Source organism: Pleurodeles waltl, chromosome 4_2 (genome assembly GCF_031143425.1).
Source record: "Pleurodeles waltl isolate 20211129_DDA chromosome 4_2, aPleWal1.hap1.20221129, whole genome shotgun sequence".
Lineage (NCBI taxonomy): Eukaryota > Metazoa > Chordata > Amphibia > Caudata > Salamandridae > Pleurodeles > Pleurodeles waltl.
Window position 1 is genome coordinate 908706600 of NC_090443.1, and position 13587 is coordinate 908720186.

Genomic DNA, 13587 nt, shown 5'->3' on the forward strand with positions numbered 1-13587 from the left:
CTACCATTCTGACTTAATGATTATACTATGCAGGATAAATTGTTGCCCCCTGATTACCATAATCCACAATGCAACCATCACCCAAGCCCTCATCAGCATCAATCTGAAATACCAGAACGTGTGCCCTCTGAATATTGAATTAGCAATATCAATGGGGCAGAATATTAAGAACAAAATATCAAAAATAAAAGATAGACTGGTAAGTCAGACTAGATTTTCTAGACTTAACTCAACATTTATGTAACTACGCAATACACATATATTCAAGGTATGTAGATGTGAAGTTAGCAATACTAAATCTATACTTCCCTATTGTTAGAAATGGGGTCTTTGGTTGGCAGTCAGATTACCCCCGGTCCAAGAAAGGACCCTCACTCTAGTCAGGCTAAGTCACACACAATCCAAATTGTCCTGTGCCCACCCTCTGGTAGCTTGGCACTGAGCAGTCAAGCTTAACTTAGAAGGCAATGTGTAAAGTATTTGTGCAATAAATCATACAATAACATCATATAGCACCACAAAAATACACCACACAGTGTTTAGAAAAATATATAATATTTATCTGGGTATTTACAGGTCAAAACGATAAAAGATGCAATATGAAATTGTAGAGATATCACTGAAAAGTGATATAAAGTGTTGTAAGTCTTTAAAAAGCAAACAAAGTCTCTTTCAAGCACAAAATACCTGGTTTCGAGTGGAAAACCTCCGCAGAGGGCCGCAGAGGAGAAGATGCGTGAAAAAATGGTGTGTGCATCGGTTTTGCCCCTTCACACACGGACTTGCGTCGTTATTTTTCACGCGAGGAAGGCATGCGTCGTTTTCCAGGAAAAATGGTGTGTGTGTCGGTTTCGCCCCTTCACACACAGACTTGCGTCATTAATTTTCACGCGGGGAAGACGTGAGTCATTTTCCAGCGTGCGGGCAGTCTCCTTCTGTGGGTCGTGGAGATGTCCCGGGGTCTGTGCGTGGAATCCTGGGCTTGTTATCCGACTGCGCGTTGTTCTGGTGGGCTGTGCGTGGAATCTTCTCCCTCACGGCAGGCGTCACGTCGATTTCCTCTCTAGGGGTTACCTAGGGCACACATTAAGGGTGACTTATATGTAGAAAAAGGGGAGTTTTAGGCTTGGTAAGTACTTTTGAATCCCTAGTCAAAGTGGCAGTGAAACTGCACACACAGGCCTTGCAATGGCAGGCCTGAGACAAGGTTAAGGGGCTACTTAATTGGGTGGCACAACCAGTGCTGCAGGCCCCCTAGTAGCATTTAATCTACAGGCCCTAGGCACATATAGTGCACTCTACTAGGGTCTTACAAGTAAATCAAATAGCCAATCATGGATAAACCAATCAACAGTACAATTTACACAGAGAGCATATGCACTTTAGCACTGGTTAGCAGTGGTAAAGTGCCCAGAGTTCAAAAGCCAACAACAAACGGTCAGAAAAAATAGGAGGAATGAGGCAAAAAGTTTGGGGATGACCCTGTAAAAAGGCCAGGTCCAACACCTATATACACTTACCTTTCGATTTTTTGTGCTTGATATTCTGTCCTTAATTTTAGTATGCAACACTATTGTTGGTGTCTATATTCAGTAGTAAAATCACCTTGAAGACTCCAAACCATACAAAAGTCACTGCCGAGGCTCACCCTCAACCTCCCACCCAGCACCCACATCACTCCGCATCTCAAAGAGCTCTACTGACTCCCAGTCGACAAGCAAGCACTCTTCAAACTCCTTGCACATACATACAAAGGCTCACACAATATATGGCCCAGGTATCTCACCAATCGCATAAACGCCCAGAAACCTCCCGGACATCTCTGCTCAGTCTGACTTGTATTTGCACACATCCTCTGTGTTGGAATGTGCCAGCCTTTTAGCATAGTTACCCCCACCTTTTGTCTGATGTCAGTGGGTTTAGACTGTAGTTCACTGGGATCCTGCTAATCAGGACCCCAGCGACTGTACTCTCTCCTCTAAATTTGGTTTCTGGTAAATCTTTTACACCCATATTTGGCATACTAGTGCACCCATGTAAGTCTCTAGCTTATGGTACTTAGGAACCCAGATCATTGGCACACCAGGGTCTCCCATGGACTGCAGCATATATTGTGCCACCCATGGGAGCCCATGCATGAATTACACGCATTGCAGCCTGCATGAAAGGATGCATGCACCCTTTCACCACTGAACCTGATCACTGCACTTAGACACTATAAGTCACCCCTCTAGTAGGCCCTTCAGCTCAAGGGCAGGGTGCATGCCCCTATGTGTGAGGGTACCCCTGCATGAGCAGGGTCCCCCTACAGACCCAGGCCATTTCCTGGACTCTGTAAGTGCAGGGTAGCCATCTTAAGGTATATAGTGGATGCTGGTCAACACGAGTAGTCCAACTACATAATGGCCTCTCTGAATCTAGGCATGTTTGGTATCAAACATGTTGGAATCATGCAACTACACTGATTCCAGTGTTAGTTGCATGATAAGATGTATTTTGGGGGTTTCTTAGAGGATTCCCCAGTTCTGCTTGTGCAGCCTTACAGGACTAGCTGCCAGACCACGGTGCTGCCGACCCCAGACACTGTTCTGCCCTCCTGCTGATGAGTCAGGCTCAGGCCGGAGGGGCAGAACAATGGACTTCTTGCAAGGGAAAGGTGTGACCACCTCCCTCTGTGTATTAGTTGTCTAAGGGCTGGAGTGGGTTTGCCTCTGAGCGCCACCAGACTGCTTTGAAGGGCACATTTGGTGCCCTTCTTGCATAATCCGGTTTGCACCAATTCAGGAACCCCCAGTTCCCGCTCTGGTACAAAACTACACAAAGGACAGGGGAGTGACCACCCCCCTGTCTAGCCCCTCCCCTAGGGAGGTGCACAGAGCTCTGCCAGGTGGCCACTTGTTTCTGCAATCTTGGAAACAAGATGGGCAGAGGCCCCTGGGAGCATCTGACCGTTTAGGCCAGGCAGATGATGTCCCTGACCCCCTCTGATAGGTGGGTCACTTCAGAGAGTGACCAACCCCCTTTTAGGGTTACTTAAGGGCTCCCCCATTGGTGGTCCTTAGATTCATTGAACAAGACTCTCCAAGGAACTCTTTGCAAGGCATCTTCTGCTCTTGGCCTCTGGAACCGCTGCTGGTCTGCTGTGGAACTAAAACATGTCTGCTTCTGGTGGGAAGGCTCCCATTGCAACATTGTTTCTCCAGGTCCTGCAAGAATTCTGCAACATCCAAGGCTGTGCATCCTCCAGGGTCAAAAGGACTCTGTTTGCACTTGGAAGCACAAAGGAATCTCCCTTGGAGTGAAGGAGTCACTCCCCTGCAACCTCAGGCACTTCAGGACAACGTCGACTGGTTGGTGGGGTCTGCTGTTCCACAAACATCGAAAGGCTCTGCTTCACAAGTGGTGAGTCTGTGGCTTCCTCTGGGTCCTACTTGTCCTCTGACCAACATGGGAGACTGTGGACCCCTGCTCCTGTCCCTGGACTGGAACCCCTGTGCACCACAACTGTTGCACTTACCAAGGCTTGTTGACTCTTCCTCCAGTAGATCTTCAGGTGCCAAGAAACCCCTGTCTCTAGCACTCTGCAACTTGAAGATCAGCCCCTGTCTTGCAATTTCTGGGATGTGGGATTTCTGTTTTGTTGTGATGGTGAGGCCTCCTTGTGACTCCCTGTGTCCATCGCCTGTGAGTCACTCGTGGGGGCTCCCTTGACTTCTGCTGGCTTTATTGCGTGCTGAGGGCCAGCACTGACTTCCCTTCAAGAGTACAGTCTCCAGGACCTTGCTGGTCCCCACACTTTGCAAACACTTCTTCTGATCCTGCTTGCATTTGCCAGTGCTTGTTGGTGACCTAGCTGGTCACCGACTCTCCTGCAGTCCGGCGACCATTGAGGGATCTTTTTCAGCTCTTGGACCCTGTCAGCTGGACTTCTTCTTCCACCAACTTGCAGGAACATCACTTCTAGGAGAGTGGGCATTGCCACCTGCAACACCTGGGCACCTCCAAGGGTGCTGGACTCTGTCCCCTTCCTTTTCAGCTTCTCCACATCAGGAATATGTCCTGGGTTCCACCGGCCTGGTCCACAGGTCATGACAGTGGCTTGACAATCCGAGGCATCCACTGACTTCAGAGAGAGTCCCTTCTCCCTTCTGCATCTGTGTCCCCTGGTGTAAGTACTCCTGTCTTCTGGGTATCCTGGGGTGAGGGCACTCTCCAACCTTCCTCTTGTCTGTTGGTTTCCTTGGGGTCCAAAGAAAAGGGTCCTGAATCCCTTGAACTACCAACTACAAAACTCTGTGTTAGCCTGTGGGACGACTAGGTGCATCTGGTCAATGGGGACACTTACCATACTTACCTTTAGTGTTCCTATCTACCCCCAGCACTTACCTAACTACCACACTTACCTTAGTTGGGTTCACTATTTCACATTCAACTTTCTTAGTATATGGCTTGGCCCTCCCATAGGGCCCTGTATATTTTAAGCTATTTCTGTTAGTTATTTTATGTATCTATTGAATGTAGTATCTCCTAAGGGAGCTATACCAGTGCTGGTTTAGTAGTAGTCCTGTAATAAAGTATCCATTATGTTTGCTTCACTTGTGTGGTTCTGTCTTGTGAGTGTGTTAATGTCTGACTACTGTGGTATTGCAAGTGCTTTACATTCCTCCTGGGGAAGCTTCAGCTGCTTGCCTCAGCTCCCCTTAGAGAGCTTTTGCTATCTGGACATCTATTCACTATCACTAAGGGTTGCCTGGACTCAGTATATGGTGCCACACTATAGGTGTACACCATACACTGAGCCAGCATCCTACACCCTGCATACTCAGAACCAGATCCTGTGGTCATTTCTTCTCCTACCTCGCACCTAAAGCCTGGAACAACCTGTTCCTGCACATCAAAGCATCCTCCCCAGCTCTTGAATTCTGCAAGAATCTGAAGGTCTTCCTCTTCACCCAGCCTCAACCCTCGCTCAGCCCATACAGCTTCTGCTTCAGTGCCAGGATACCCTCCCTGGTGAGTTGTGTGCTATACAAATACACATAACATAAGATAACATAACATAGTATAACATAACAGAGGTAGCCAGTATTTTTCTAGAGTTTCTGGTGAGGCAAGTGTGATCTGCTTGAGCTAAAGTTTACTGTTTTTTCATTGGTCTTAAACTGAAAAATCATGCAGCGCACCCAATGGTGAATTACATTACAAGTGAAATAGACCTGTAAATCATTTGAAAATTCAGCAACTCACAGCATCCATTTATCCCAATGGCATTTATATAGTATGCACGGTTGAATTGCCCATGATCCAGTTTGAAATGGAGCCCCTCTGAAGTTGATCCAGTTGGAATTGTGGCACATCTGTCAATCACCTACCACACTATTGGAACCAGTAATCAGAGCCTGCACTACTATTACTCCTAGATTTGCGTAGCCCTGTTTTGTTGAGTGAGCAACTTTTATTGCCATCTTTGTTGCTGTGTAAGGTAAATCTATTTATTCAGTTATGTATTTGATCAATTGTGTTTTTAGTTTTAACATCTGTGCCAATCTTCATTGGATGTGGAGCAGTGGCATAATGACTGTGATCCTCAGCTCTGAATGAGTTTCAGCATTGCTATTGGTAATAGCAATCTATCAGTCATGTGCTCTGACACCGCTCTTAGCCAATTGCACAATCACTTAATCAAAATTGGTTGTTCTCTTAAATACCTCAGAGGGGTGGAAACCTGGCCCTCCATGATGTAAGATGGGCTCTGAAAGACCAAGGACGTCAAGACTTAGGGTTTCAGGTTCAAATAGATCCTCCAGGAAGTATCCCACCGAGATGAGAAGATGATAGAATGAGATAGCGGTCTACCTAGCACCCTGCTCTATTTTCTGATAAACGGAAGAAGTAATCTAGGGAAGCATGACAAATATGCATGAAGTTGGTGCACGACTAAATGTTGCACTGTGTGATGCATTCAGCTTCATGACAAGCAACAACATTTTCTGTCTTGTTGTCAGCATTCCTATGAGTGTTCTAACGTTCCAAAAGGAACTTCAAACAAGCATTGGCAATGTCAATAGAGAGCACATTTTAAATAGTTAGAGCTGACCTATTGACTTTGTCAGTGCCTGTGTGCATTAGACCTTTTTTTTTAGTTTACCATCCTGACAAGACTGTCAGCAATGCTGGAATATTAAAGTAAAAAATAAAATAAAATTAGGGACAGCACATTATGATGCATGCATAACTTGCATTGCTTCACAGTTACGTGTGGACACTGCGGGCATCCTGTTGACACCATTCCAAGATGACCTTCCTATTTATGCATATATGCACGTGCATAATGATGTATGCATTGTGATGCATTGTTGTCCCATGGGGCCATTTGTTATTTACTCTTCCATGATGGCGAAAGGCCGTGTCACAGTGGTGAAAGATAATTAATGAAATAAAGTGTGCAGGAGCAAATCAAAGTGAAGGGAGCAGCCCATTTGCAATCTGCAGCTGATGGCTCCTGGAAGAAAAAAATATTTCTTAAAATTTAGAGGGGGATGTGGCTGGGCAAGGGAGGGCCGGAGAAGGACAGATGCGGAGCCCTGAAGAGCAACAGACAAGCATAGGACTTGGGGGACTAGCAGGGTAACTAGCTTATGTGTGTGTGCGAGAATAAGGGGAGGCATTCCATCCACCAAATATCTCGTGCTGATACCGTCACTGATGGATATCCCTATTAGCCAATCCTAAAGCCAGCTGACCCACAATCGCCAAAGGATGAAGGGGCTGTACTAAGCCTGTTTTTATGTCTATCTCTATGACTGTGTATGATCTGGGGCGCCGTCGCAAATGTCAAGGGGGGGTGTGGGGAGGACGACGGGGCTGGGAAAAAAACCAAAAAAAAAGCGTACCTTTCTCGCTGGTCCTGCCGACTCCTGCTGCCTCGCTCGTTGCTCCTCTTCTTGTGGTGTCCCAGCATTTACTGGGACACCAGCACTGGTTTCCCAGCAATCCTGGCACTTATTTCATGCTAAAACTAGCATGAAAGCAGCATCAGGATTGGTCTGAGAGGATTGGGCTGCCTCTCAGATACTGCCCTGGGGTCTGTGCAGTTTCTCCAGCCCGCTGTTCAAAGCAGCCTGGCTGGAGAAACCTAAGTGCACATGTGTGTTTGGCCTGCCTGAGATGGCTGGCCAAACACACACGCGTACTTAGGTTCTCTCTCTCCTCCCCCCTTCCACCTCCCATGGCCCAGCCCCACCCCTTCCTGCACTGCTGGCTGAGCCAGCAGATGAAAAATAAAACAATAGTGTAACTATCATTTTATTTTCACCTCTTGGCTCTTGGCCAGGGGGGAAACGCCCCTGTGTATGACGTGCATTGTGTTATGACAGTGGTTCTCCCTAGGCAGCTAGGACTGTCTGTGGGCGAGACCTGTGAGTGCAATGCAAAAGGCGGTCCGTAAATTGAAATCAATGCATTTTTTGTAATTCAAGTTTAAAGACAAAATGTAATCTGTCATTTTAGATTACACTGGTGTATGTTTGCCACACCAACCTGTTTCCATGTAACCCCTTAAAACTTGTTCATGGAAAGCAGAGGTGGTACATGCGAGCAATCTTTGGGAGTGAGGGGACAGGTGGCCTAAGGTACCTGTAGGTCTTTATTTGTCTTGCTTGCTCTGTGGAATCACATAATACCTATAAATAAGAGCTTTATCATTCACAGTAGTCAGAAAGCGACTGCGGCATGCCCCCCCACACCCCGGCCCCGCCTGAGAAGTAGGCGCAGTTCTGCCGATCGCGATAAGATATTTTTTCTCTCTTCTCCATCATGGTGCGGCCGTCTGCAGTCCGCGCCTGCCCCTTGCTCGGGCATTAGTATTCCAAAGGCTTCTGGCCATTACTAGGAATGTAGTTTTGTCCATAACCAGAGGGAACAATCTCACTGAGCCATTTCTCGGCTATAAACTAGGCAAAGTAATTGGGTTTAATTTTAATTTTTGTAATGGCTTTCAATGAATAGGAGCAGCTGCTGTCACTGTGTGTGCGCGCGCGCGCACGCCTTTTTTCCATAAAGCAAAGAGCAAAAAAAAAAAAAAACAGGAACAACAGAACTATACAGTGGCGCATTTACTACAAAATAGGTTAGTTCGTTGTTTGAGCAACGCTTTTTCAGTTATCAAAAACAAGTTAGTGGGTGTGATATCTGCTGCCATGTTTATCTCCGATTTTGAGTTCCAGATTAGACTGGCCTTTGCCGGGGCCCCTCTGTTGCCCGTGTATCTAAACACCAACACCGCTCCCGCCACATGACGCACTCAGAGGATACTGGTGGTAAAGTGCTGGGGAGATACTAACAGATTAATGAGGAGTGGAGTAGCAGTATAATTCTTTTTTTTACCGATATTTCTTAAATTTATAGCTTGGACATTTTGTGCTTGGAGAGAGGCAGTGTGGATTTGGGACCCTGGGCTCTGTTTTGTTGCAGTGATGTGACTTTCGGATAGGGAATACCAGATGTCTCGACCATTCCGCAGCCACCATGGCTAAACGCAGTCATAAAGTGGGGGTCAGAGAGGATAATAAAACAGATGTTTAGCTTCAGCAATGCACGGGAACATCCGTGAAATGCAGAAAATGCCCTTTGGTGCATCAGTAGCAAGTTCCAAATAAATAGATAGAGAAATAAAACAGGTGGAGAAATGAAAATGCTGTAAAAGGACGCTCAACAAATGGACCTCACTGAGAAAATCGGTTTATGTTTCTGAGAAATGTAATGCCAGACAGAGAGTATTTAAAACCCATGCCAGATTGGTGTGCTAGTAACTGGGCCTGCTCTATGTAGCATCCCTTCGTGCAAATTTAAAAGTAATGGACTTCCACGACTCTGCAGCACGCCATTGAACTTGCATAGAGGGTTGGGGACTGCCAGCTTGGAGGTTTCTTCTGAATACCAAATCATTTGCTTCAGTGAGTGAGATCCCGCAACACTCTGCACTTGAATAAACATTACACATAAAGACGCCAGCTGAACCGTTGAGGTGGAGGGACTCTGCATGCAGCTAGCCTGTGTCAACTTTGTTTTTAGGGTCGAGCCTACGTTGAATGCGCTCGCGCATGCGTATCGCAGTGAGACGCTTTAGGTATTAGAAAACGGCTCGGAGCCCTGTCGACGTCACGTCTGTGTTTTTCATTGGTTTGTGGGCTTGCCTAGTAAAATCTTCTTGCTTTCATTAGTCGAAGGCATGCATACGTCATGCCTTTTCCGGTGGCTAGCCCTCTCGAGCGCATCGACCAAGTACAGAAAACATGCGAGGCTCGCTTTTTATTGTCGGATCGTGGACTACTTTTTCTCTATTTTCCTAGCGCGATTTCGCTTGGCAGAAGTCGAGCGCTTTACACAGTTAATTTCACTTTTTCGGGTTACGTACATAAAAGCACTTTTGTCGATAGATGAAAAGTCGGGTTAGGAGTTTACAATGCGATCAGCTCTAACATGAGCAAACGCGAGACCCGTTGCATTGCAAATGCTTGTTAATGTATCTTCCCCAGGAATCGACCAAGATGTTTATTTTGAGTTAACACTGGGACATCCTTTCGATAAGGATCCACCACTTTTGGGTTTGGCATGGTTTGTTTCGATCGATTTGGTTAACCCCTTCGCTGCCAGGCCTTTTCCCCCTCAAGTGCCAGGCCTTTTTTTGGCTATTTGGACAGTTCGTGCTTAGGCCCTCATAACTTTGTGTCCACATAAGTTACCTATGCCAAATTTGCGTCCTTTTTTTGTAAAAATCCTAGGGATTCCAGAGGTACCCAAAGTTTGTGGGTTCCCCTGATGGAGACCAAGAAATTAGCCAAAATACAGCGAAAAATTTGTTTTGTTCAAAGGAAATGGGAAACAAGGGCTGCAGAAGAAGTCTTGTGATTTTTTCCCCTGAAAATGGCATCAACAAAGGGTTTGTGGTGCTAAAATCACCATCTTCCCAGCTTTCAGGAATAGGCAGACTTGAATCAGAAAACCACATTTTTCAACACAATTTTGGCATTTTACTGGGACATATCCCATTTTTACTATTTTTGTGCTTTTAGCCTCCTTCCAGTTAGTGATAGAAATGGGTATGCAACCAATGCTGGATCCCAGAGAGCTAAACATTTCTGAAAAGTAGACAGAATTCTGAATTCAGCAAAAGGGTCATTTGTGTAGATCCTACAAAGTTTTCCTACAGAAAATAACAAATGAAATAAAAAAATATTGAAATTGAGCTGAAAAAAACAGCAATTTTTCTCCCCGTTTTACTCTGTAACTTTTTCCTGCGAAGTCAGATTTGTGAAAGCAATATACCGTTATGTTTTCTGGACTCTTCTGGTGGCGGGGATATATAGGGCTTCTATGTTAATCAAGAACCCTAGGTACCCAGAGCCAATAAAGAGCTGCACCTTGCAATGGGTTTTCATTGTATACCTGGTATACAGTAATTCATTTGGAGAAATGTAAAGAGTGAAAAATAGGTATCAAGGAAACCTTTGTATTTCCAAAATGGGCACAAGATAAGGTGTTGAGAAGCAGTGGTTATTTGCACATCTGTGAATTCCGCGGACCCCATATTAGCATGTGAGTTACAGGGCATTTCTCAAATAGTCGTCTTTTTTACACACTGTCTTACATTTGGAAGGAAAAAATGTAGAGAAAAACAAGAGGCAATAACACTTGTTCTGTTATTCTGTGTTCCCTCAGGTCTCCCGATAAAAATGCTACCTCACTTGCCTGGGTAGGCCTAATGCCTGTAATAGGAAATGCAATATGGACACATCACATTTTTACATTAAAAACTGACTTGTTTTTTGGAAAGTGCCTAGCTGTGAATTTTAATCTCTAGCTCGGCCAGCACCTAGGAAAATCTACCAAACCTATGCATTTTTGAAAAATAGACACATAGGGGAATCTAAGATGGGGTGACTTGTGGGGCTGTCACCAGGTTTGGTTACCTGGAATCGTTGGCAAACCTCAAAATTTGGACAAACAAAATCACTTTTACTTCACATTTCGGTGACAAACATGTCTGGAATCTGAGAGGAGCCACAAATTATTTCTTTTCACCCAGCATTCCCCCAAGTCTCCCAATAAAAATGGTACCTCACCTGTGTGGGTATACCTAGTGCCCACAACAGGAAATTCCCCAAAACACAATGTGGATATATCACATTTTCCCATAGAAAACAGAGCTGTTTATTGCACAGTGCCTAGCTGTGGATTTTGGCCTCTAGCTCAGCCGGCACCTAGGGAAACCTACCAAACCTGCACATTTTTTAAAACTAGACACTTAGGGGAATCCAGGACAAGGTGACTTGTGGGGCTCTCACCAGGTTCTGTTACCCAGATTCATTTGCAAACCTCAAAATGTTGCCAAAAAAACACTTTTTCTCGGTAACAGAAAGTTCTGGAATCTGAGAGGAGCCACAGATTTCCTTCCACCCAGCGTTCCCACAAGTCTCCCGATAAAAATGGTACCTCACTTGTGTGTGTAGGCCTAGTGCCCGTGAAAGGAAATGCCCCAAAACACTATGTGGACACATCAAAATTATCAAATACAAAACTACCTGTTTTTGGGGGGGGAGGGGCGGCACCTGCATTTTGGGTCCTGGGCTCAGCAGCCTTGTAGGGAAACCTACCAAACCCAAACATTCCTGAAATACTAGACACCCGAGGGAGTCCATGGAGGTGAGACTTGCGTGGAGCCCCCAGTGTTTTCTTACCCAGAATCCTCAGCAAACCTCACATTTAGCTAAAAAATCAAAATTTCCCCACATTCCTGTATGGGATCACCGCGCAGGGACAAAGTTCCTACCACCAACGTTCCTCTCAGTCTCCCGGTAACAAATGATACCTCACTTGTGTAGGTGAGCCAAGTTCCTGTGACAGGGAAAAGCCAAAAACATGTCGAAATTGAGGGGGAACCAAAGCGGGTCCAAAAGGGCAGTTTGAAAAAAAAACATGTTTAGGCTGACAAGTGGGGCAGAATTTTTATTGGTATAGGTGGGACAATGCTGGGTGGTAGGAATCTTGTGTATTCCTGCAGATTCCGGAAGGTTTCATCACAAAACTGTGGGAAAAATGTGTGATTTCCAGCAAAGTAGGAGGTTTGCAGGGCATTGTGGGTATGAAAATGGTGCGGGGTGCATGTGAAGCACATCACCCTGGACTCACCCAGATGTTTAGTTCTCAGTTGTGTCTAGGTATTGTAGATTTTTCTACATGGCAGCGTCCCAAAGTCCAAAAAGTGCAGCCATCACCATTCGAAGTGGGACGATTTTAGAGTAAGACAAGCTCTCCTGGCCCAAATGTAAAACCAAAATCTAAAATAATAAAATGTCCTCTTGCTTGCCATGGGATAAGATGTTTTAGTGTGTGGGGGAGAGCTGAAAGACTGTTAACCCCTTCATTCGGGTTGGGGGCATGACCATGCCCATACTGGTTGGTAGCCACCACCCCACTATTTTTTTAAATTTTTTATTCCCTGTCATCTAGTAGGCTTTCTGCCCCTCCCGGGAGTGGATCAGGGGTAATAACCCCATCTGCCCACCGGTGGGCAGAACAACTTTGGCCCCATTTATTTGGGGTGGAGGTATAGCCATAGCCCTCTTTTGGTCTCTGGTGGGCTTTCTGCCCCCTGGGGGGCAGATGAGCTTTCCAAAAATAGGCTGATCTGCCCCCTAGGGGGCAAATATGGACAACAGTAATGTGCCCCCATGGGGCGCGACTCTTCCCCAAGGGGCTGTCCACCCAAACAAAACACACACACACCAATCCCTTTGCCTAAGTGGTTTCTGCCCTCCCCGGGGGCAGATCAGGCCGATCTGCACACAAGGGGAGCAGAAATGGCATAAAATAAATTTGCCACCCCCATGGGAGCGACCCTTGCCTAAGGGGTCGCTCCTCTTGCATGAAATTGGCGCAAACAAAATCCCTGGAGCCTAGTGGTTTCTGAACCCCTTGGGGGCAGATTGGCTAATAAAAAAAGGCCAATGGAAATGACCTAAAATAAATTTGCCCCCCAGGGGAAAGTCCCTTGCCTAAGGTGTCGCTCCCCTTTTGTGAAATTGATGCAAAAAATAAAAATCCCTGGTGTCTAGTGGCTTCTGCCCCCTTGGGGACAGATTGGCCTAATAAAAATAGGCCGATCTGCCCCCAACTGGGGCAGAAATGGCCTAGAGTTCATTTTGCCCCCAACGGAGCTACCCTTGCCTAAGGCGTCGCTCCCCACATATAAAAAAATAATAATAAAAAAAAAGATCTCGGGTGCCTAGAGGTTTCTGCCCTCGTGGGCAGATCGGCCTAATTACAATAGGCCTATCTGCCCCAAAGGGGGACAGGAATGCCTAAAACAAATTTGCCCCCCAGGGGTGCGACCCTTGCCTAAGGGGTCGCTCCCCTCACTTGAAACTGACAAAAAAATCCCTGATGTCTAGTGGTTTATTCCCCCCTTGGGGGCAGATTGGCCCAATAAAAATAGACCGATCTGCCCCCAAGAGGATGGAACTGGTAAACAGTAACTTAGCACTGCCAATTCTTCATAAATGACAACCAGCTGCCTACAATTCCTCT